The sequence below is a fragment of the Schistocerca americana genome, chromosome 2 (assembly GCF_021461395.2).
Source record: "Schistocerca americana isolate TAMUIC-IGC-003095 chromosome 2, iqSchAmer2.1, whole genome shotgun sequence".
Lineage (NCBI taxonomy): Eukaryota > Metazoa > Arthropoda > Insecta > Orthoptera > Acrididae > Schistocerca > Schistocerca americana.
The window spans coordinates 928,371,042-928,394,982 of NC_060120.1; positions in this window are offsets into that span (position 1 = coordinate 928,371,042).

The following is a 23,941-nucleotide window of genomic DNA, read 5'->3' on the forward strand; positions in this document are numbered from 1 at the left end:
ATTTTTTTAAAACCCATCTTTTATTCTACATGTTTGAAAGTTTAACAGTGTGTAGATACATCCTTTAAGAAAAATATTTTCTTTTGTCCACATAATTGCCATCCCTCTCAACTGCCTTACGCCGTCTTGAAACCAGCGCCTGTATACCCGCACGATAAATTCTGGACCAACCTGTTGGAGCCACTGTTTGGCAACGTGCACAAGGGAGTCATCATCTTCAAAGCTTGTTCCACGAAGAGAGTCTTTCCGTTTCCCAAAGAGATGATAGTCACATGGAGCCAGGTCAGGACAGTAAGGCGGGTGTTTCAGTGTTGTCCATCCGAGTTTTATAATCGCTTCCATGGTTTTTTGAATGACATGTGGCCGTGCATTGTCGTGCAACAGCAAAACATCCTGCTTTTGCCATGTGGTCGAACACGACTCAGTCGAGCTTGAAGTTTCTTCATTGTCGTCACGTATGCATCAGAATTTATGGTGGTTCCACTTGGCACGATATCCACAAGCAAGAGTCCTTCGGAATCGAAAACCACCGCAGTCATAACTTTTCCAGCACAAGGTGTGGTTTCGAATTTTTTTTCTTGGGTGAATTTGCATGATGCCACCCCACTGATTGCATCTTCGTTTCTGGTGGAAAATGATGGAGCCATGTTTCATCAACTGTCACAATTCTTCCAAGAAATTCATCTCCACCATTCTCGTACTGTTCCAAAAGTTCGCTGCATACCGTTTTTCTTGTTTCTTTGTGAGCCACTGTCAACATCCTGGGAACCCACCGGGCACAAACATTTTTTAACGCTATCGCTTTCAGTATTCTGCAAACACTTCCTTTCCCCACCCAACGTAGCGTGACAATTCGTTCACTGTGATGCCTCTATCAGCAGTCACCAATTCGTTAACTCTCTGCACATTGTCTGGAGTGTGTGCAGTACGAGGCCTGACGCTGCGAGGACAATCCTTAATATTGCCGTGCTCGCTTCCATCACGTAACCTGCTTGCCCACCGACTAACTGTACTGCGATCGACAGCAGCATCTCCATACGCCTTTTTCAACCTCTTGTGGGTGTTTCCCACTGTCTCGTTTTCACAGCACAGGAATTCTATGACAGCACGTTGTTTCGGACGAACGTCGAGTGTAGCAGCCATCTTGAAGACATTCTGCGACAGCGCCACTCACGGGAACAGGTTGAACTAAGTTTGAAAACAAATGGGAAGGATGTATCTACACACTGTAAAACTTTCACACATGCAGAATGAAAACTGTATTTTTACAAAAATAGTCTGCATTTCTTTTGGAGTAAGTGCTTGCGAATCGTATAACTGAGGTTAGGCTAGACTTAGGTATTATCCTAGTAGTCACCTAATGGAACGTGGAAACCGGCTAAAAACCACATTCAGGCAGTGTGGCAACCTGCGTAGCACAGCGACGCATCTCAGTAATCAGCCCGGCGGGTTTTACTTGTGGTCAGCGCAGCTCTCCGACCAGTTTAACATGCACGGCTATGCAGGTGGGTCATATTCCAAATTCCTCATTGCAAATAACTTTTTTGCTGTCAAAATTAGAATACAGGTTATAAAAATTGACAAAGATGGGACATTAACTGTTTTTCTGCTGTGGACGTGTATTCACATCTCGCTCTGCCGCTGAGCAGGTGTTGTGGACGCGTATACACGGCCCGTTTGGGTTTTCCCACACTGCTACTTAGGTCAGTATGCGTCCTGAGCCGCTGGCCTCTCACTGCAGCAAAGAAGTTGGTTCCATGAAACTTCCTGGCAGATTAAAACTGTGTGCTGGACCGAGATTCGAACTCGGGACCTTTGCCTTTCGCGGACAAGTGCTTTACCATCTGAGCTACCCAAGTACGACTCACGCCCCGTCCCCACAGCTTTACATTTGCCAGTATCTCGTCTCCTACCTTCCAAACTTACAGAAGCTCTCCTGCGAACCTTGCAGAACTAGGACTCCTGAAAGGAAGGATATTGCGGAGAAATGGCTTAGCCACAGCCTGGAGGATGTTTCGAGAATGAGATTTTCATTCTGCAGTGGAGTGTGCGCTGATAAGAAACTTCATGGCAGATTAAAACTGTGTGCCAGACCGAGAGTCGAACGTGGGACCTTTGCCTTTCACAGGCAAGTGCTCTACCATCTGAGCTACCCAAGCACCACTCACGCCCCGTCCTCACAGTTTTACTTCTGCAGTTTGGAAGGTAGGAGTTCGAGTCTCGGACCGGCACACAGTTTTAATCTGCTAGGAAGTTTCATTATGTACCATATTCATGCAAATTCATGTGCAATATTTGGTATGTTCCTGTATTTAGATAACAGACTAAAAGAAAGCAGCAAATAAATAGTGGTTAATAAACAAATAAATGTTATTTTCCCTGTTCTCTGTTTCATTTGCCTGAGAAGAACGACTGTCGATAAACTTCCGAATGAGCTTTAATTTCTCTTATTTTTTCATCTTGGTCATTTCGCGAGACATATACATGGGAAAATAATACGTTAACCAAAGTTTTTTGGAAAGTACGCTCTCGAAATTTCAGTATTAACCTTCCACGCGTATAACACCAATCCCGCAGCAGCCCTCACTGGAGTTTGTTGCGCGCCTCTGTAGTGGGTTCGCGCCTGCTAAAGACGAAACGTGCTGCTCTTCGCTGGCTCTTCTCTCTCTCTTCTCTGGATCCTAATTGGGTCCTATAATTCTGTCAAGTTGGTTACATATCTTGGTGAAAAAAAAGGTATTGAGTACTTATCATACAACATATGTTCCTATTTGCGTCCTATCACTAGCAAAAAAAAAAACCTTGTTTTGATACCCTGAAACGCTTATGAAATATGGCGATTGTTATGACCGCATAGTTCCCGATGCACAGGGACTGAAATGGGCGCGTCGCATGATCGTCTGTCAGGTTTAAAAATGGATAACTCGAGAACGAAATGAGATATCGTTCTGTTCTCAATTTACGTTACCTACATTTCGCGTAAGGCAATGTACGAACTAAAATCAACCACGAGCACAGTTTACCCAATGCATTTTACCACAGCAAAATCTTGAAAATTTTGTGCTATATTTTACTTAATTTGATGCAGCGCTGTAGCTACGGCGAATAACGAAAAGCAATTCAGTTCTTTATCGAGCAAAGATGTTAGAATGTGATATGTACAAAAGTCCAGTTTTCCTTTGCATTTTTTCTTAAGATGGTGAGGTGAGTATCTCACAGTAGCCGAAATGCCGTCTCTAAACACAGGTAGCAGCACTTGTCGAGAAGTACTGCCGCAGCGAAGCTGCCCTCACAACTGACCACACACGGCACTTCTGCAGCAGCGAAAGGGTCAAATGTAGCGGTTCATATTTTACTAAGGCTGTGTTACAAAAGGTGGTAAAAGTGTCTGAAAGCTGCCCATTTTTACTGTACTACTCGTTTATAAATTTCTGTTCGTTCATATTACACTACCGGCCCATAAAATTGCAACACCACGAAGATGAAGTGCTACAGACGCGAAATTTAACCGACAGGAAGGAGATGCTGTGATATGCAAATGATAAACTTTTCAGAGCATTCACACAAGGTTGGCGCCGGTGGCGACACCTACAACGTGCTGACATGAGGAAAGTTTCCAACCGATTTCTCATACACAAACAGCAGTTGACCGGCGTTGCCTGGTGAAATGTTATTGTGATGCCTCGTGTAAGGAGGAGAAACGCGTCCCATCACGTTTCCGAGTTTGATAAAGGTCGGATTGTAGATTATTGCGACTGCGGTTTATCGTATCGCGACATTGCTGCTCGCGTTGGTCGAGATCCAATGAATGTTAGCAGAATATGGAATCGTTGGGTTCAGGAGGGTAATACGGAACGCCGTGCTGGATCCCATCACTAGCAGTCGAGATGACAGGCATTTTATCCGCATGGCTGTAACGGATCGCGCAGCTACGTCTCGATCTCTGACTCAACAGATGGGGACGTTTGCAAGACAACAACCATCTGCACGAACAGTTCGACGACGTTTGCAGCAGCATGGACTATCAGCTCGGAGACCATGGATGCGGTTACCCTTGACGCTGCATCAAAGACCTGCGCCTGCGATAGTGTACTCAACGACGAACCTGGGTGCACGAAAGGCAAAACGTCATCTTTTCGGATGAATCCAGGTTCTGTTTACAGCATCATGATGGTCGCATCCGTGTTTGGCGACATCGCGGTGAACGCACATTGGAAGCGTGTATTCGTCATCGCCATACTGGCGTATCACCCGGCGTGACGGCACTTTGAACAGTGGACGTTACATTTCGGATGTGTTACGACCCGTGGCTCTACCCTTAATTCGATCCCTGCGAAGCCCTACATTTCAGCAGAATAATGCATGTCCGCAATTTTCAGGGCCTGTACGGGCCTTTCTGGATACAGAAAATGTTCGAGTGCTGCCCTGGCCAGCACATTCTCCAGATCTCCCACCAATTGAAAACGTCTCATCAATGGTGCCCGAGCAACTGGCTCGTCACAATACGCTAGTGACTACTCTTGATGAACTGTGGTATCGTGTTGAAGCTGCATGGGCAGCTGTACCTGTACACGCCATCCAAGCTCTGTTTGACTCAACGCCCAGGCTTATCAAGGCCGTTATTACGGCCATAGGTAGTTGTTCTGGGTACTGATTTCTCAGGATCTATGCACCCAAATTGCGTGCAAATCTAATCATGTGTCGGGTCTAGTATAATACATTTGTCCAATGAATACCCGTTTATCATCTGCATTTCTTCTTGGTGTAGCAATTTTAGTGGCCAGTAGTGTATTTGTTTTGGAAGGTATGCTTCCACACGTACGGAGCCCTGTAGATGAGGGATGTTTAATACAACAAATCAGCCACAACGAGCCCCTGTTCATCAGACCGCCAGGTTCACATAGAGGGGCTCGGACTCGCGAACGCTGTAGAGCGAGGGGAACGCCAGCGGGTTTCGGCGTGACGTCAGAGCGTCGTCGTCAATTATTCAGGGCGGGCAGGCCAGCGCCGCGGCGGCCGGGCTCACTAATTCATGACGTCGCGCTCACAGCTCACAGCTCGCAGTGTCACGTTGTGAACTGGAGGGTGAGAGGTTTCACCCACCGTGGCCCGCGAGGCCGGTTACTACCTGCGCTGTGAAAAATCCAACCAGATCGCCCGCTGCGCTCTGTTTAACGCCACCATGAACTTTCCCGTACCGTATTCGATTCGACCTTTAGCATCAACAACAATACATATCTATCTGGAGTAAAAGTATGGATATCGACAGTACTAAAAGATGTTGATTACTTTTTGATGTATTTTGTGTAGGTGGTGTTGAACAGCTTTTAGGAAGCTTAAAATCTGCATTATAAAATGCATAGCTATACCACTATTTTTTTTCTTGAAGACAGTTGATTTCGGTCCAACATCTACATCTACATCCATACTCCGCAAGCCACCTGACGGTGCGTGGCGGAGGGTATTCTGAGTATCTCTATCGGTTCTCCCTTCTATTCCAGTCTCGTATTGTTCGTGGAAAGCAAGATTGTCGGTATGCCTCTGTCTGGGCTCTAATCTCTCTGATTTTATCCTCATGGTCTCTTCGAGAGATAGACGTAGGAGGGAGCAATATACTGCTCCACTCCTCGGTGAAGGTATGTTCTCGAAACTTCAACAAAAGCCCGTACCGAGGTACTGAGCGTCGCTCTTGCAGAGTCTTCCACTGGAGTTTATCATCTCCGTAACACTTTCGCGATTACTTAATGATCCTGTAACGAAGCGCGCTGCTCTCCGTTGGATCTTCTCTATCTCTTCTATCAACGCTACCTGATACGGATCCCACACTGGTGAGCAATATTCAAGCAGTGGGCGACCAAGTGTACTGTAACCTACTTCCTTTGTTTTCGGATTGCATTTCCATAGGATTCTTCCAATGAATTTCAGTCTGGCATCTGCCTAACCGACGATCAACTTTATATTATCATTCCATTTTAAATCTCTCGTAATGCCTACTCCCAGACAATTTATGGAATTAACTTCTTCCAGTTGCTGACCTGCTATACTATAGCTAAATGATAAAGGTTATTTTTTTCTATGTATTCGCAGCACATTACACTTGTCTACATTGAGATTCAATTGCGATTCCCTGCACCATGCGTCAATTCGTTCAGATGCTCCTGCATTTCAGTACAATTTTCCATTGTTACAACCTCTCGATATAACACAGCATCATCCGCAAAAAGCCTCAGTGAACTTCCGATGTTATCCACAATGTCATTAATGTATATTGTGAACAGGAACGGTCCCACGACACTCCCCTGCGGCACACCTGAAATCACTCTTACTTCCAGAACACTTCTCTCCATTGAGAATGAAATGCTGCGCTCTGTTATCTGGGAACTCTTCAATCCAATCACACAATTGGCCTTCGGGTGTCAAAAAACTAAGTTACACAATTGCAGTACCATTTATAACTTAGGCACAGCTCCATAAAGTTCTAGGACTCAAAACGTGATGACAGGGTGTACACAACCGTCACTGATGTCAGGGCATAAATGTTACGCATAGACAGCGAATGATAGTAAGGCTCTGAGCACTATGGGACTTAACATCTGTGGTCATCAGTCCCCTAGAACTTAGAAGTACTTAAACCTAACTAACCTAAGGACATCACACACAAATGTAGACTGGCAATGGCAAGGAAAGCGTTTCTGAAGAAGAGAAATTTGTTAACATCGAGTATAGATTCAAGTGTCAGGAAGTCGTTTCTGAAAGTATTTGTATGGAGTGTAGCCATGTATGGAAGTGAAACGTGGACGATAAATAGTTTAGACAAGAAGAGAAAAGAAGCTTTCGAAATGTGGTGCTACAGAAGAATGCTGAAGATTAGATGGGTAGATCACATAACTAATGAGGAAGTATCGAATAGAATTGGAGAGAAGAGAAATTTGTGGCACAACTTGACTAGAAAAAGGGATCTGTTGGTAGGGCATATTCTGAGGCATTTAGTATTGGAGGGCAGAGTGGCGGGTAAAAATCGTAGAGGGAGACCAAGAGATGAATACACTAAACGGATTCGGAAGGATGTAGGTTGCAGTAGGTACTGGGAGATGAAGTAGCTTGCACAGGATAGAGAAGCATGGAGAGCTGCATTAAACCAGTCTCTGGAGTGAAGACCACAACAACAACAACGATATTGCAGTGCCTGTTGTACTGAGCAACACGATGCAAAATTCCTTCCGGTATGCATGCATGTCAGAAGGAACATGCACTGCGGTGACTACAGCCGTTATGAAATACTTAAATGTATTCGCAGTTGCCAACATGGACAACCAACAGCTGTATAATGGAATGAGGGCAATGAAAATCTGTGCTGGAGCGGGACTCAAACCCAGATTTCCCGCTTATCGCTTCCCGCTTACCATTTGGCTTTCCAACCACAACTCATGGCCAGAACCAAACTTCCATATTTCGTCAACCATGTGTCTGCATTCTATACTCGCAGATCCATTATGTATATTCCCGTACAGGGGAGACATTTTACTTGAATACGATATTGCTGTGCTTGTGTTATTCTGAATTACAGAGCTATGGAACTTTAGATTGTAATTCAGTGTAACACAGGCACTGCGAGGCACTGCGACATCGTATTTATCCTATGTTACATGGCAAGCGACTTTCAAGTAAAATGTCTTCCCTGTAGAGGGATGTACATATAGGAGTACAGGATGTAGACACATGGTTGACGAAATATGGAAGATTGTGTCTGGACGTGAGTTGTGCACGGATAGCCTAATGGTAAGGCGACCACTTGCGACAAGCGAGAAATCCGGGTTCGACCACCGGTCCGATACAAATTTTCATTATCGTCATTCAATTATACAGCTAATGGTTGTCCGTATTTGCAATTGGGAATGCATTTATGTACTGATATTATTCAGTCTGTTCAGCGAGCAAATAGTGGAGGAAACAATGGAGAAATTTGTATAAGGAATTAAAATGAAGTGATAAATACACCTTTGATGTTTGCTGATCACACTATAATTGCAGCGGAGATGACAAATAACTTTGGAGAGCAGTTGAATGGAGTAGACAGTTCCTGAAGATGGGTTATAAGATGAGCATTAACAAAAGTAAAACAAAGGTAATGCAATACAGTCGAATACTCAATGAACTGTGGATGAAGACCGACCAACAGGCATTACATGCATCAAAAATGATAGTGCATTGTGAATGGCTAGTTTCTAGCTGAAATCTAGATCCGCCAATAAAATTTAAAAAAGACGACTGATAGTCAATATAACAGTCGCTGCGTGCAACAGCCTTCTGAATGGGATGTAACCTGATAATTAACTGTATTCAGATTGACGTTATTGCGGCCGTTTATTCATTTCACTGATGTATTAAAACGATTGCCTATTTTCCTGAATGTACAACCTAATGTGCCTTCTAAGCGACCACGGAACGAAGAAATTAGTGGGCATGAGCAGTAAACAGAGGAGATATAGAATAACCAGGAAAAATGCATTTTCAGTTGATCATCAGATCTGTCTGCAGGCAGAGTCCAGCCTTTTGAATTTACTGTACATCGATGCAACAAATCCAACAACAGACATCTATACAAATTGTGCGATTGTTGTGCAGTCAACAGTGCTCAAATATCATCTCATTTTTAGAGGCACCTTTTTTGAAGTCTACTTTTTTTAAAATTTTGTCGAAACGTTTTAGTAAATTAATGTCTGCTCACAGACTTGCAAATCCTATACGAGGGACGTTTGAAAAGTTCGTGCAAAGGCCGTGAGATGGCACCACCGGAGCGTATCGATGTCATGTTTGGTTAGTAGCACCTCTGGAAAGAACGCACACCAAGTTTCAGCCATATTGGTCTATTTCTTTGTATTTGTCATTTATGTGAATCAAGGATGTCGAGTAATTGTCAAAGAGTGGAAAAAAAAGAATTTCGTGTGGTGATTAAACATTACTTTACGAAAGACGAAACGCCTCAGGAGACTAAAGAGAAGCTTGGTAAACATTATGGTGACCCTGCACCTTTGATTAGAACAGTTTATAAGTGGTTTCAAAATTTTCACTGTGGCCATGTGGGCACAAGTGATGCTGAACGTTCTGGAAACCCTTTGGAGGTTACGACTCCAGAAATCATTGATAAAATCCATGATATGGTGATGGATAAGATAAGAGTTAAGGTGCGTGAGATTGCTAGTACTGCGGGCATCTCGAATAACAGAATATCTTGCATAAACATTTGGACATGAGAAACTTATCCGCAAGATGGGTTCCGCGATTGCTCACCCTTGACCAAAAACGGAATCGTGTGAAGTGTTGCAAGGATGGTTTGCGGCTGTTCAGGAAGAATCCATAGGACTTTAAGCGTCGTTTCGTCACTGAGGATGAAACAAGGATACATTACTATACTCCTGAGACCAAATAACAATCTAAACAATGGGTTACCAAGGGAGAATCTGCACCAAAAAAGGCCAAGACCATTCCTTCGGCCGGAAAGGTTATGGCGACTGTCTTTTGGCATTTGCAAGGGATAATCCTCATTGACTATCTGGAAAAGGGTAAAACTATTACAGGTGCATATTATTCATCGTTATTGGACCGTTTGAAAACCGAGTGTAGTGTTGGCAGAAGCGCCAACACTGTTTTTCTAGAGGAGGCCGAAATGCACGCGTTTAATTACACGCTGACTGGCGTGAGGTTTGGAACAGGACACTATCTTGAGAATTGCAAATAAAGTACGTAGTTGATATAATACTTAACTTTAATCCACAATTGTAGAACATCTCTCGTTACGGTACATGCTTCATAATATTAATTATCAATTGAATACGGCGCCTTGCTAGGTCGTAGCAAATGTAGCTGAAGGCTATGCTAACTATCGTCTCGGCAAATGAGAGCGTAGTTGTCAGTGAACCTTTGCTATGAACGTCGGCTGTACAACTGGGGCGAGTGCTAGTAAGTCTCTCTAGACCTGCCGTGTGGTGGCGCTCGGTCTGCAATCACTGACAGTGGCGACACGCGGGTCCGACGTATACTAACGGACCGCGGCCGATTTAAAGGCTACCACCTAGCAAGTGTGGTGTCTGGCGGTGACACCACACCGAGCTGCAAGAAAAACGCCAGCGATTGGACGGCAAAAAAAGTCCTTTTCCATCACGACAATGCACCAGCACACACCTCAGCAGTTGTGGTCGCAGAATTATTGGAAATAGGATTCCAACGCGTTTCATACCCCCCTATTCTCCAGACTTGGCACCCTCGGACTACTATTTGTTCGCTAATTTGAAGAAGTGGCTGGTGGGACAAAAAGTTTTATTCAAAGAAAGAGATGATTGCAGCAACTAATAGCTATTTTGCCGACTTGGACAATTCCTATTATTCGGAAGCATCAACAAATTAGAACAGTGTTGGATGAAGTGTATAAGTCTAAAACGAGACTACGTCGAAAAATAAAAAAAGGTTTACCTCAATCACGTAAGTAGTTTTTATTTTTGCATGGACTTTTCAAACGCCCCTCGTATATACAAGTGAAGAAAATAGAACAGTGCCACTCCGTAATGTCCTCTTGTCAGATAAACTCTCATATGTACGGCCACAGCCGTTAAATCTTCACAACTTGCAGTCTGACCAGAGAAAAAACACATACAGAGCGTGTAACAAATCCGCAAATAACCGAAATACATTTCAGTCATTTTCACACCTCTGTAAAAGAACGACTCGCTGAGTGTGACATCTATTGGCAGCCCTAGGTACCTGGTTGCCTGACATCGTGAGAGGCGGCCCCCGAAAGCTCAGGGTTTAACTTTTGAGTTATATGCACTGGTGGCGCCACCGCACTTGTATGAGAGTAAAACCTTGCAGCTAACTTCTGTTTCTTCTTAGTGTCGACAGCTTGGTCCTCTCGATGCTCCTGACGAAGGCGATGGTAGTAATCGCCGAAAGCTTGAAAATTTCCCGAGGATTCACCCGGCATTAAGTTTGAGAATATATTATACAAGAGTGTAGTCACGAAAAACTTGCTGTTTTGGAGCACTTCACATACACTGATGTACGTTTGTAGGTGGGTGTGTTTGTGACCTCACAGATCTGGATTCTATGGAGGAATTCGATAAACTTCGTATGTGTATGAATTTGTACCTGGTGAGAAATACTGTGTAGATAAGACATACGTAGCACACCAAATACTCTGATACGGGTGTAGTAACATCTGGATCAATTCTAAGAATTAGTTCTAAGATGAAATTTAGGGAATATGATTGGTGTTCAGTTTATACGAGGTGGGTGAGAGAAGTGGTGAGACTTACAATACTGCGAGTGATCTCGCAACGCTGTGCTGTTCCACTTGTGTAGACTGGTGTGTTCATCCCTTCCAGATGCTCAATCCGTCTTTCAGCTCCGTACAGCCGTCACGTGAGTTTCGAGAGCGCTATCAGTGAATTAGTGATTTTGTTGTATTTTACGAAAATGGAGCAGCGGAATTGAGACCAACGTTATGCCATGAAGTTTTGTCTTGAACTTTGGAAATCCGAGAGTGTGATCTTCGAAAAGTTGAAATAGGCCTATGGGAAGTATTCCTTATCAAGAGCACAAGTTTTTCGCTGGCAGAAATCATTTTTGGAAAGCCGAGAACACGCTGAAGATGAACCTTGCCCAGGGAGATCTTCCTCTTCAAAAACCCACGAAAACGTCGAACGTCTGCGTGCTTTTGCAAGATCAGAACGAAATTTAAAAGGATGATAGATGCCCTGTTAAACACTTTCAGCGTACGTCAAATGTTGATTCAAGTTTTGAATATGGGAAAGATTCGTGCCAAAATGGTGCCGAGAAACTTCGCAACTGAGCAGAAAGACAGTCGAAGAAACGTGTGTGTTGATATTCTTCAGAAGATTGCCAATGACCACAAATGGTTTAGTCGTGTGATCATAGGTAATAAACCCTGGATTTTTGAGTACGATCCTGAGGCAGAGCGGAAAAGTGATGAGTGACACGCTGAGGCACCTCCTCGACCGAAAAAAACTCGAATGGGCAAATCAAAGATCAAAACAACGCTGATTTGATTTTTTAAAAGCAGGGGTATCGTGCGTAAAGAATTTGTTCCTACAGGACAAACTGTGAACCAAGTGTTTTACAAAGACGTCCTTGAAAGGCTCAGGAAAGTATTGAATCGTGTGAGACCGGACATTGTAGGCAAGTGGATGCCGCACAATGAAAACGTCCCATGCCACACGTCCACTTAGAACACGAAATCCTTGATCTCGAAAGGCAGTCCTATTGTTTCACAGCCCTACTGTTCACTCGATCTAAGTCCTTGCGACTTTTTTTCTTTTGCGGATGTTTAAAAATGTCTTAAAAGGACGTCATTATGGGATTCTGGAGAATATTCAAAAGAATGTGACCAACATGTTAAAGGCCCTACCAGTTGAAGCCTTTCACCGCTGCTACCAAGACGAAACAACGACTCCGCCGGTGTATAGCTCACGGAGTGAACTACTTTTGAAGGGAACAATATTGTTGTTTTAAAAAATAAAAACTCTGGAAGATAAAAAAAACTGTCCCGTTACTCTATCCACACATCTCGTAGGTTTCCTTTTGCTGACTGCTGACAGTCCCGATGGCCTTTAAGTAGAAGTTTGTTACAATTAAAAAAAACAACGCACAGAACTACGTAGAACCTTCTAAAATTACTAAATCGACAAGATATGTTTCTATAACGCTTTTATGTTCTGAGAAGACAAGTAACTGGCCAATTTATGTTTAATCAGTAAGTAAATGAATATAAAAATTAACGTATACTTGAGATCGAGTGTCATTAAGACATAGAGCACAAGTTTGGACCGGATAAGAATGGTTAGGGTGGTGATGATAATTATGATACTTTTGTGTTTAGGGTGTATTAGTGCCTATACTGATAAGAGACCAGTATTTCTGAAGAAATGTAAAATACTTCTATAAAACAATGTATTTCAAGCATTAGATACGCAGCTACAAAAAGGACGTACAGAACGGTAAGTAAAAATCTTTGTTAAAATTTAAACAATGAGTAAAATAGTGAATTGTGAATAGACCTTCTCAGTCAATGACTGACTAGAAATGTGAATCAGTCACTCTCACACACATTAAAAGTCAATCACAGGTATAAGTGTTAGGTCTCACAGTACCGTTTATTAAGAGTGATCTTGAAGATTATACGCTGTAGGCGAAAGGTTAATGCCAGTGTTAGAACTTCTTGCGATTATTCGCACAGAATGCGCTGCAGAATAAACGGATTTTTCTCCAAGCATTTTACATCATTCGTATGGCAGCTTCCTGCCACCCTATACCCACATATTTGTTTATTTTTCTTGAATAGCCCTGCCGACGAGAGCAATGTAGCTGCCATCTACTCTCCACAATAGTCTATGCTGTGCAAGGCTCATCATTTTTGTATTGCTGCTGCAACCTACCTCCATGAGAACCCTGCTAGTTATTTTCAATCCTTGATCTCCCTACATAATTTTTAACTCTCCTCCCCCTCCTCCCTCCGTTACCATGACTTGATGCCTCAGGATTTCCTGTCAGAGAGGTCACGGTTCATGGTAATTGACGGAAACTCATCGAGTAAAACAGAAGTGATTTCTGGCGTTCCCCAAGGTAGTGTTATAGGCCCTTTGCTGTTCCTTATCTATATAAACGATTTGGGAAACAATCTGAGGAGCCGTATCAGGTTGTTTGTAGATGACGCTGTCGTTTATCGACTAATAAAGTCATCAGAAGATCAAAACAAACAGCAAAACGATTTAGAAGAAATATCGAAATGGTGCAAAAAGTGGCAGTTGACCTTAAATAACGAAACGTGTGAGGTCATCCACAAGAGTGCTAAAAAGAACGTGTTAAACTTCGGTTACACGATAAATCAGTCTAATCTAAAAGCCGTAAATTCAACTAAATACCTAGGAACTACAATCACGAACAATTTACATTGGAAGGAACACATAGAAAATGTTGTGGGGAAGGCTAACCAAAGACTGCGTGTAATTGGCAGGACACTTAGAAAATGTAAAAGACCTACTAAGGAGACTGCCTACACAAAGCTTGTCCGTCCTCTTTTAGAATGCTGCTGCGCGGTGTGGGATCCTTACCAGATAGGACTGACGGAGTACATCGAAAAAGTTCAAAGAAAGGCAGCACATTTTGTATTATCGCCAAATATGGGAGAGAATGTCACAGAAATGATACAGGATTTGGGATGGACATCATTAAAAGAAAGGGCGTTTTTCGTTGCGACGAAATCTTCTCAAGAAATTCCAATCACCAACTTTCTCCTCCGAATGCGAAAATATTTTGTTGACACCGACTTACATAGGGAGAAATGGTCACAAACATAAAATAACTGAAATCAGAGCTCGTTCGGAAAGATGTAGGTGTTCATTCTTTCCGCGCGCTATACGAGATTGGAATAATAGAGAATTGTGAAGGTGGTTCGATGAACCCTCTGCCAGGCACTTAAATGTGGTTTGCAGAGTATCCATGCAGATGTAGATGTAGAGGATGTGTCCTAGCAATTGATCTCTTGTTTTATTCAAGTTGCGCCATAATTTTATTTATTTATTTTTTCCGTTATTCGGCTCAGCACTTTGTAGCACCATGTTCCGAAAACTTCTGTTCTTTTCTCGTTTGAACTGTTTATTGTTCACTTTATACTTTCGTACAATGCTACACTCCAGACAAACTCATTCCGAAAACCCTCTCTAATATTTAAATTTATATTCAATGTTAACAAATTTGTTTTTCATAAATGCTTCTCCTGCTATGGCTTTTCTGCATTTTATATCCTCTCTACTTGGACCATCGACAGTTATTTTGCTGCCCCAAGTAGCGAGAGTCATCTACTTTTAGAGCCAAATTTCCTAATCTAATTACTTCAGTATCACTTGAGTTAATTCGACTATATTCCATTACCGACGTTTTTACTTTTGTTAATGTCTATCTCATAGCCCCTCTTCAACATTATCCTGACCACTCAGCTGAAAGTCGTTTGCCGTCTCTGTGGGAATTACCATGTCATCGGCAAAGCTCACAGTTATTACTTCTTCCTGTGTCCTTAATATGCCTTTCCAGAGTTCTCTTTGGTTCTCTTCAATGGTTGTTCATTACGGATCCTGTCTCACTCCTTTCTCAACTACAGCGTCCCTTTCGTGCCACTGGAACCTTACAACTGCAGTCTGGTTTCTGTACAAGTTGTACATAACCTTTCACTCCCTGTGTTTCAGCCGGGCGGAGTGGCCGAGCGGTTCTAGGCGCTTCAGTCTGGAATCGCGCGACCGCTACGGTCGCAGGTTCGAATCCTGCCTCGGGCATGGATGTGTGTGATGTCCTTAGGTTAGTTAGGTTTAAGTAGTTCTGAGTTCTAGGGGACTGATGACCTCAGCAGTTAAGTCCCATAGTGCTCAGAGCCACTTGAACCATTTGAACTTGTGTTTCATCGCTACTACCTTCAGACTTTTAAAGAATTTATTCCTGTTAACACACTCAACAGCTTTCTCTGACTCTACAAATGCTATAAACATAGATTTTCTATTCTTTATCCTATCTTCTAAGTCAGCCAGCTCGCGTGCCGCAGTGGTAACACCGCCTTCCTTAAAATCAATGAAGTTAAGCGCTGTCGGGCTTGGCTAGCACTTTGATGGGAGACCGTCTGGGTCTGGCGAGCGCTGTTCGCAAGCGGGGTGCACTCAGCCCTTGTGAGGCCAATTGAGGGGATACTTGACTGTGAAGTAGCGGCTCCGGTCACGAAAACTGACAACGACCGGGGGAGCGGTGTGCTGATCAAGTGCTCCTCCATATCCGTATGCAGTGACTTTTGGCGGCCGAGGACGACACGGTTGTTCAAATGTTCAAATGTGTGTGAAATCTTATGGGACGTAACTGCTAAGGTCATCAGTCCCTAAGGCTACACGCTACTTAACCTAAATTATCCTAAGGACAAACACACACGCCCATGCCCGAGGGAGGACTCGAACCTCCGCTGAGACCAGCCGCACAGTCCATGACTGCAACGCCTCAGACCACTGGGCTAACCTCGGGCGGCAGGCACGGTGGTCGGTCGGTACAGTTGGGCCTTCCGAGGCCTGTTCGAACGGAGCACTTCCAAGTTCGTTGTGTCAGTATTGCCTAGCGCATGGATTCCCAACCTTTTCAGCTGGCGGACCCCTTCTTCAGTCGAAAATTCACGACGGACCCCTAGTCAGTCTAGAGCACAGTAACCGTAAATTTCAGAGCGAGACCCATGGGAACTGAAAGCTTCTTAATGCAAGTTCCATGTTCCCAATGACCCCCCCCCCCCCTCCCTCCCACCCGACCGAAGTATCAATAGTCTTTGGTTTAGAGATGAATGAAAACAACTTGAAATTAATGATCCAGTTTGAATTCCCACTGTATCCACACACTTACTAGTGGATTTACTCCCTTTGTTCAACACACTATAGCCTTAAATGAAACAACAAGTTCACTGTTACCAGTCACCGTTTTATTTATTTCCACGACGCGTTTCGAAGGTTTAAACCTCCATCATCGGGTGGATTTACATTAGTAAGTATTACATTTGTGTTACGATTTTTTGGAGGAACTTGTGGCACTGCCTAGCCTGATTAAAATTACTTGATAATTGAAATTTCACATGATGGAGCTGTCTTCCTCCAAGAGCTATCAACGTCACGTCCAAACTGTTCGCTGTTGAGAAGCTGCCGCTTATGGTCTGTTTACTTCCACTATTTGGCTACTGTTGTGTAAGGAGTGTGAATATTTCGTAACAGTCGTCTGTGTGCGTGTGTGTGTGTGGGGGGGGGGGGGGGGTTCGTGAAATCCGAAGAGAAACGTTCAAATGGATGTAAAGTCTACCTTTGGTCGTCCTCCCTCCTCATTCATTTCAACTGGAAACTTCCCTTGTTGTGAAGGCGATGGAGAAACTGCACCCTTCTTCAATGATCCCGACTTCAGCCACCGATCCATGTTAGAAGTAATAAACTGGTCAAAAATCGACTTATGAAATAGGTAGTGCACTAACAAAGCAAGTTTAACATTTAATGATGCCTGGGACGGCATACGTGCCACCGAGCGCTGTGATTGGTCGACAAAGCTCGCTCCGCGCATGCGTTAAAGGTTTCAGCGCATCTAGCGCCGTGAGCCGGCGCACAAACGTCCCCCGTATTGTTGCTAAACAGCCGATCAGAGAAACCGCATTCTCCGGCACTAAATTGTATGTACATTCTCACTTAGGAACCGCAAAGGCTGCTTGGGGATACGACCTGAAGTAAAAGTACTAATATTTTTCACACGAAAAAAAAAATTAGTGATGAATTTGATTTTCACATTTTTATTCAATAATTTTACTCATTATTTTACACGATTTGCTGAAAGGTGGCCGCGGACCCCCTAGAAAGAGTCGTTGGGAAGCCCTGGCCTAGCGTTTTCGTACATTGCTCCAGAAACGAAACTGATCTTCTACGAGATCGGCTTCTACCAGTTTTTCATACTTTTAATGAGAGAACTTGCTAAAATTTCGTTATGCTCACTTCCAAAATGAAAATGATGTTTCGCTTGCAAATGCAACGGAATTATCGCTGGTGCTTTGTGACCGGCAGAAACACACTGGAGGTGAGCAGGCAGAGCTACTAACCTAGGTCGATAATATCTTAACCCGCCTTAAAAAACTAAAGTTTACCACGTGAAACATGGAACCGTTAAACAAATGCTGCACACAACAGTTCACGTCTATCAGCGAGATGCCGAAACAGACGCGGGGCTTGGGGAGCGGGCAGGACTCCTGCCCCTGCAGACTGTATCGGAAGACGCTATTCCGTTCACGTAGCGGCGACGACGCGTAACCCGAGGGCCGGGAGCGCTGACGAGCATCGACTTCCCCCGGCAATCCGGTTTACGCCGTAGCCTTATCAACTCTCTGGCGTTTCCTCCCCTGAGCCCTCAGCTCCGTTTCTGGCTTCTCTAAACGTGGATGTTTCCCACACTTCAGGTTTAGTGCAGCACCGGAATGAATGACGTAGTCAGCTGCAAAAATTTTTCACGAATTATTTAATAAATAAACAAACAGTGCCTGGATCACAGACTTAAATTTACCGACTACCGGTTTCAATCTGCGCCGCAGATCAATCAAAAAGAGCGACAACTTTTTAATTACAAAAATGCGATACTACACATTCTTTCTCATTGGCTCTAGAAGTAGCAATAAAATATCGGGAACATACCTGACACCGCAGACTGTAGTTTGTCAAGAGTTGTATAAGATTATGATTATGCGTCTTTATTGTTTTAATTTTTAATCATAAGATTATGATTATGCGTCTTTATTGTTTTAATTTTTAATCTGTGACATGGCCAGTGTTTGGTTCTCAAAATAATTTAGTTTTTTGTTCTGAAGAAGATTCCATTACTGGAATCGAAACCTACGTAAACGAGTAAAAATTACCTTGCAACTGAAGGCTGAAAAAAAATTGTTTATTTTCTATACATATACGCGCTGCATGATGTTAAAGATTTGTAAATTTATTACTGTCTCTGAACAAAGTACAAGATAACCGTCTCGTCTGAGTTGACTATAAACTTCGCTACGTGTTTCTTTCTAATAGTACTCTCGCACTGCTGGCTGTAGTGAGACGATGCTCGATGTTGTCGTCTTGATTGCAGAGTTGGTGGCGGTGGGTCACAGTGGGCGGGGGGGTTGAGCGGAATTCGCTGTGACGTAAACAAGCATGCTGCGGTGGTAGTATATGGAACTTTGAGCGACTGTCTTCGCCGACGTGCCCCACTCGCTGTCGCGTCTGGAAACGTCTGTGCTTCCTTGCGATTCCATCGCGAGGTACTAACCTTGCCTTTTGACCCCGTTCCTCGGAACACTACTCACAGAGCAAAGATATACAGACGTTATAAGCTGTTGCATATTTAAGTTATAATATTCAGTGCAGTCCAAGAAATAATGTAACTTATATCATTATTTCTTACGTAATAAATTAACAATTACAAAATATATAAAAATTGTACACGGCTATTTTCAAACGGAGGAAGGTAATATCATCCAAAATATTTCAGTTATGTAGGCTACAAATTTTGACGTTAGCCTGTCGAGCTTCTATTGTCTTCTCTTCTAGATCGTCTGCTGCGCAACAGGCTCTAAGCTTCTTGTATGTCGATTTGACGTGCACACACATTATCACGCAATGCCTGACCCAAAATGTGCTGCCGCCATGTTGCTGGCTGTAAGCGACATTAAAATGTAACAGCGTGTGTCGGATGTGACAGCAATGAATTATTCCTACCGTACTTGTATTCTGTGTAGTTCAGACGCGTTTTTCTGCTATCACTGAAAATGTGCAGTCGTAATTTCTGTCCAAAATGACGTGAAACAAACGAATAGAAAATACACTATTGGCCATTAAAATTGCTACACCACGAAGATGACGTGCTACAGACGCGAAATTTAACCGACAAGAAGAAGATGCTGTGATATGAAAATGATTAGCTTTTCAGAGCATTCACACAAGGTTGGCGCCGGTGGCGACACCTACAACTTGCTGACACGAGGAAAGTTTCCAACCGATTACTCATACACAAACAAGTGTTGACCGACGTTGCCTGGTGAAACGTTGTTGTGATGTCTCGTGTAAGGAGGAGAAATGCGTACCATCACGTCTCCGACTTTTATAAAGGTCGGATTGTAGCCTATCTCGACTGCGGTTTATCGTATCGCGACATTGCTGCTCGCGTTGGTCGAGATGCAATGACTGTTAGCAGAATATGGAATCGATGGGTTCAGGAGGGTAATACGGAACGTCGTGCTGGATCCCAACGGCCTCGTAGCTGCATGGGCAGCTGTACCTGTACACGCCATCCAAGCTCTGTTTGACTCAATGCCCAGGCGTATCAAGGCCGTTAAGACGGCGAGAGATAGTTGTTCTGGGTACTGATTTCTCAGGATCAATGCACCCAAATTGCGTGAAAATGTAATCACATGTCAGGTCTAGTATAATATATTTGTCCAACGAATACCCGTTTATCATCTGCATTTCTTCTTGGTGTAGTAATTTTAATGGCCAGTAGTGTAGTACCACGAACACTTGTTTGTCGCAAGCATTCTCTCCCTCGTAACCGACGCAGATAATTAAGTTACGAACTGTTACCACCTGTTAGAGGTGCACGTGTAGTAGCTGGTATGTAGCTCCATACAAGTCTGTATGACATTTAGAGCGATTTTAAAGAACAAATAATAAATAAAATCTTTGGTCTACGTTCCAGTTGATATCATTCCTGCATCAATCACATTCTTTATCTGATAATTTTATTTCATTCTGCGAGTTTAAGCAATGCTACTGCCTTGAGATGTGTTACTTTTAATTTAAAATATGCAGACATAAAACAGGACGCATAGATCAACAGCTGGATATCTGTCATTGTGGTTCTAAATTTGCCATTTGGGTATACTTGGAGTTCTTGAAATTTTTATTAATTTAAAAAAAAAATCCAGAGTGGTGGTAAAATAACAAAGTGGTATCCTTAACAAAATCTTTTTTGAAGTTCAGAGTGGGTCTGAAAGGACTTTAAACCTTTGAAAATTCATAAAACTCATTCATACGACATAGAAACCTACTCTTGATGTTATTATATACGATAATACATTACGTTTTACATTATGTACTATGCTAGTACGAATCAAATTGTCGCAAGTGCTACCGCCAGTTGTAGCAAAGATTGTCCTTCATTGGTTTTGAGCGTGTTCGCTGTGTATTTTCGTTTGAAAAATCGGTGTCCGTGACAAATGTGGAACGTAACTTTCGTACAGTCTACGGTTAAGATCCTCCTTATAGGCATATCATTTATGACTGGTATTAGTGTTTTGGTTGAAACAGGGTTCTAAGCAAGCAAGCCAAAAAAATCTTGATAGACCTCGAGTGCCTGTCGAATTCGTAGAACAAGTGAGGCAAAGCTTTGTTAAGAGTCCAACAAAATCGGCCCGCCATGCTTCTCGCGAGCTGAGCATCCCACAAATGACTCTTTGGCATATGTTAAGAAAACTTTGTCACCTCAAACCATACAAATTCGGTTTAAGAACTAAAAGAGACTGACAGGACTGCTCGTAAGGAATCTTTGTACATCCGTCCTTGCAGTAGATGGTTACTGGGACTTCGGTTGTTCAGTAAGAAATGAAAATTGAAACACCTCCAGCGTCTCTGTTGCATTTAATTTATTTTTACAACCAGTTTCGGTGTTCCATTACATAATTTTCAGGCTCCTTGACGAACGTAAATTAGGAGGAATCCTATCTTGTGTGCAGTCGGTCGTCGGTTGATGAACGTAATGATAGTGTCGCGCACACCAGAGATCTACGGACAACAGTTATTTAATATTGGGTTGGGTTATGACTGCACACGATATCGGATTCCTCCCAGTTTACATTGTTCAAGGGGCCCGAATATGGTGTATTTAGAACACTGAAATTGGTTGCATAGATAAATTAAATGCAAAAGAGACGACTGCAGGTGTTCTAGTTTGAATTTCATGCTGTAAGGAAATGTTTCAAATAGTTCAAAAGGCTCTGAGCACTATGGGACTCAACATCTGAGGTCATCAGTCCCCTAGAACTTACAACTACTTAAACCTAACTAACCTAAAGACATCACACACATCCATGCCCTAGGCAGGATTCGAACCTGCGACAGTAGCAGTCGTGCGGTGCCGGACTGAAGCGCCTACAACAGCTCGGCCACCGTGGTTGGCTTGTAAGGAAATGGACTAATGTTTTATCGGTTGGATAAAGATGAAAATATCATCTTCAGTGATTAATCGATTTTTCACATATGTGGTAAAGTTAAGAAACACAGTTGTAAGATTTCAAGTAGCAAAATTCACTGCAAACCTTTCAACATGCCTGTGATGTCCCAAAAGTTGAGTCTTTTGTGTGTAGATCAAGAATAAAGGCTACTGACCTCTCTTTTTGCAAGAGAAACAGCATATAAACACGGTAGAAAACTTTTTAATCCCGCTGATTGACGAGGCTGACCGAGAATGCAACGTACGCCTCAATCAAGACGGTTCACCGCCTTATCGACGCCCGGAACTTCCGCACCGCTTTCCAGGTAAGTGGATTGGTTGAGTTGCACCGATTGCATGGACCCCACGTCCAGTGCACCTGAAACATCTTGATTTTTTTTTCTTGTGGGATTCATCATGGATAAAGTATGTGAACCACATCAAATCGCGTCTGTGGCAGAGCGCAGAACCAGAACAAGATTAAACAAGTTTTACGCCTGACATTCTGCAGCAAGGTAGGCAAGAAATAGACTTCAGATGGGATTAGTGCCATATAACAAATGGAAATCACATTCGACCTTGCAATGGTTCTGTATTTACGTGACCATTACGGCACTCCAACCCCAGGTCTCGATACCAGTAATATCGTACTACTATTATGCGAAGTAACAGACATATTTTTGTGACAATATTCACATTTGGTTTTATTAATGTATAGGTATTCCGATGTATCGATAAATTACGGTGATATGGTTCTTGTGTGTATTCATTTCTGTGAGACTGTCATAATCTTTGAGTTACTTGTAACTGTTTTGGCGCGAATGCGCACAGTGCAGTCTTTGTTTCACATTGCAGAAGTTAAGTTTTTTTTTCTTTTTGCTTTGTAAAAGAACAATCAAGTCTTATGTTTGGTTGAAGTGGAAATTAAATACATGAAGACTGATACAAAACTGTTTGCTTGATGATGTCACAATTAAGAAGAAGTATATGTGAATTTGATGATGATGATGATGAGTCCCATACTTCTTTACAGAGCGTAGTGGAGGTGATTTGACATTGCCTTCCTCCGACCGTAATGGGGATGAATGATAATGATGAAGACGACACAATAACACCCAGTCATCTTGAGGCAGGAAAAATTCCTGACCCCGCCGGGAATCGAACCCGGGACCCCGTGTTCGGGAAGCGAGAACGCTACCGCGAGACCACGAGGGGCGGAAATATGTGAATTTACAATAAGTTTAATAAAAATGTGGATCGTGAACACCAAGTCAAAAATTATTTCTACCATACCATTGTTCTGATCTGAGATTGTTTGATCATTAATAATTTCCTGAAAAACGCATTTTTTAGGTCTTCAAATATCGCTAAAATACAGACCTGGACCTTCTAGCAGTCAAAGCGGAATCACTCTAGAATCAACAAGATGAGCCATAACAACTTCGACGAAATCTACGTGGGAAACCATTCAAGATAAGTGCAAAAATTAATGACTTTTTTTAAAGTGACTTCATTATGCCCATTCTGACGATACCATCCAAAGTCTATAACTTTGTTGTTGCCCGATAAAGCGAACATATGCTGCGTGAGCAACATTATTAATCTGATTTCTAACCTACTTTGCAAATGATGGTATTGTTAGAACCTGTTTAGCTATAAGGTAAAAAATTGATGTACTTTGCTAAATGAATGAGAACAAACCAGGTTAATAAATATTTACGAATTTTCAAACTTGTGAAATGCTTTTAGAAACATTCTGTGTTTACTAATTTATTATATTTCTTCTCCCCCTCTATGTACTTTGTTGGAGTTTCTTTGTTGCCTGGCTCGTACTTAACTAATATCCTGATTTAACAGCTTCATCCTGGCTGTTAGCCAGGTTGCTACTCGCACATCGCGACTGGAGTCATGTGTCAACGATCTCGCTTCTGGTGTATGTCTAGCTTACCTACACAAGTTCTTACGTAATTTTTTGCTGGTTTTCACTTTGATAGCCCAGATTTTTACTCTGATAGCCCAGATTTTTACTCTGATAGCTCACAATCGCTCGGTGGTGGTCCTTTACGGTTCAGTATACCCTACAGCCTTCAAGAGCGGCCCATAGCAGTACACAGAAAATCATAACCCGGAACCTAGGCCG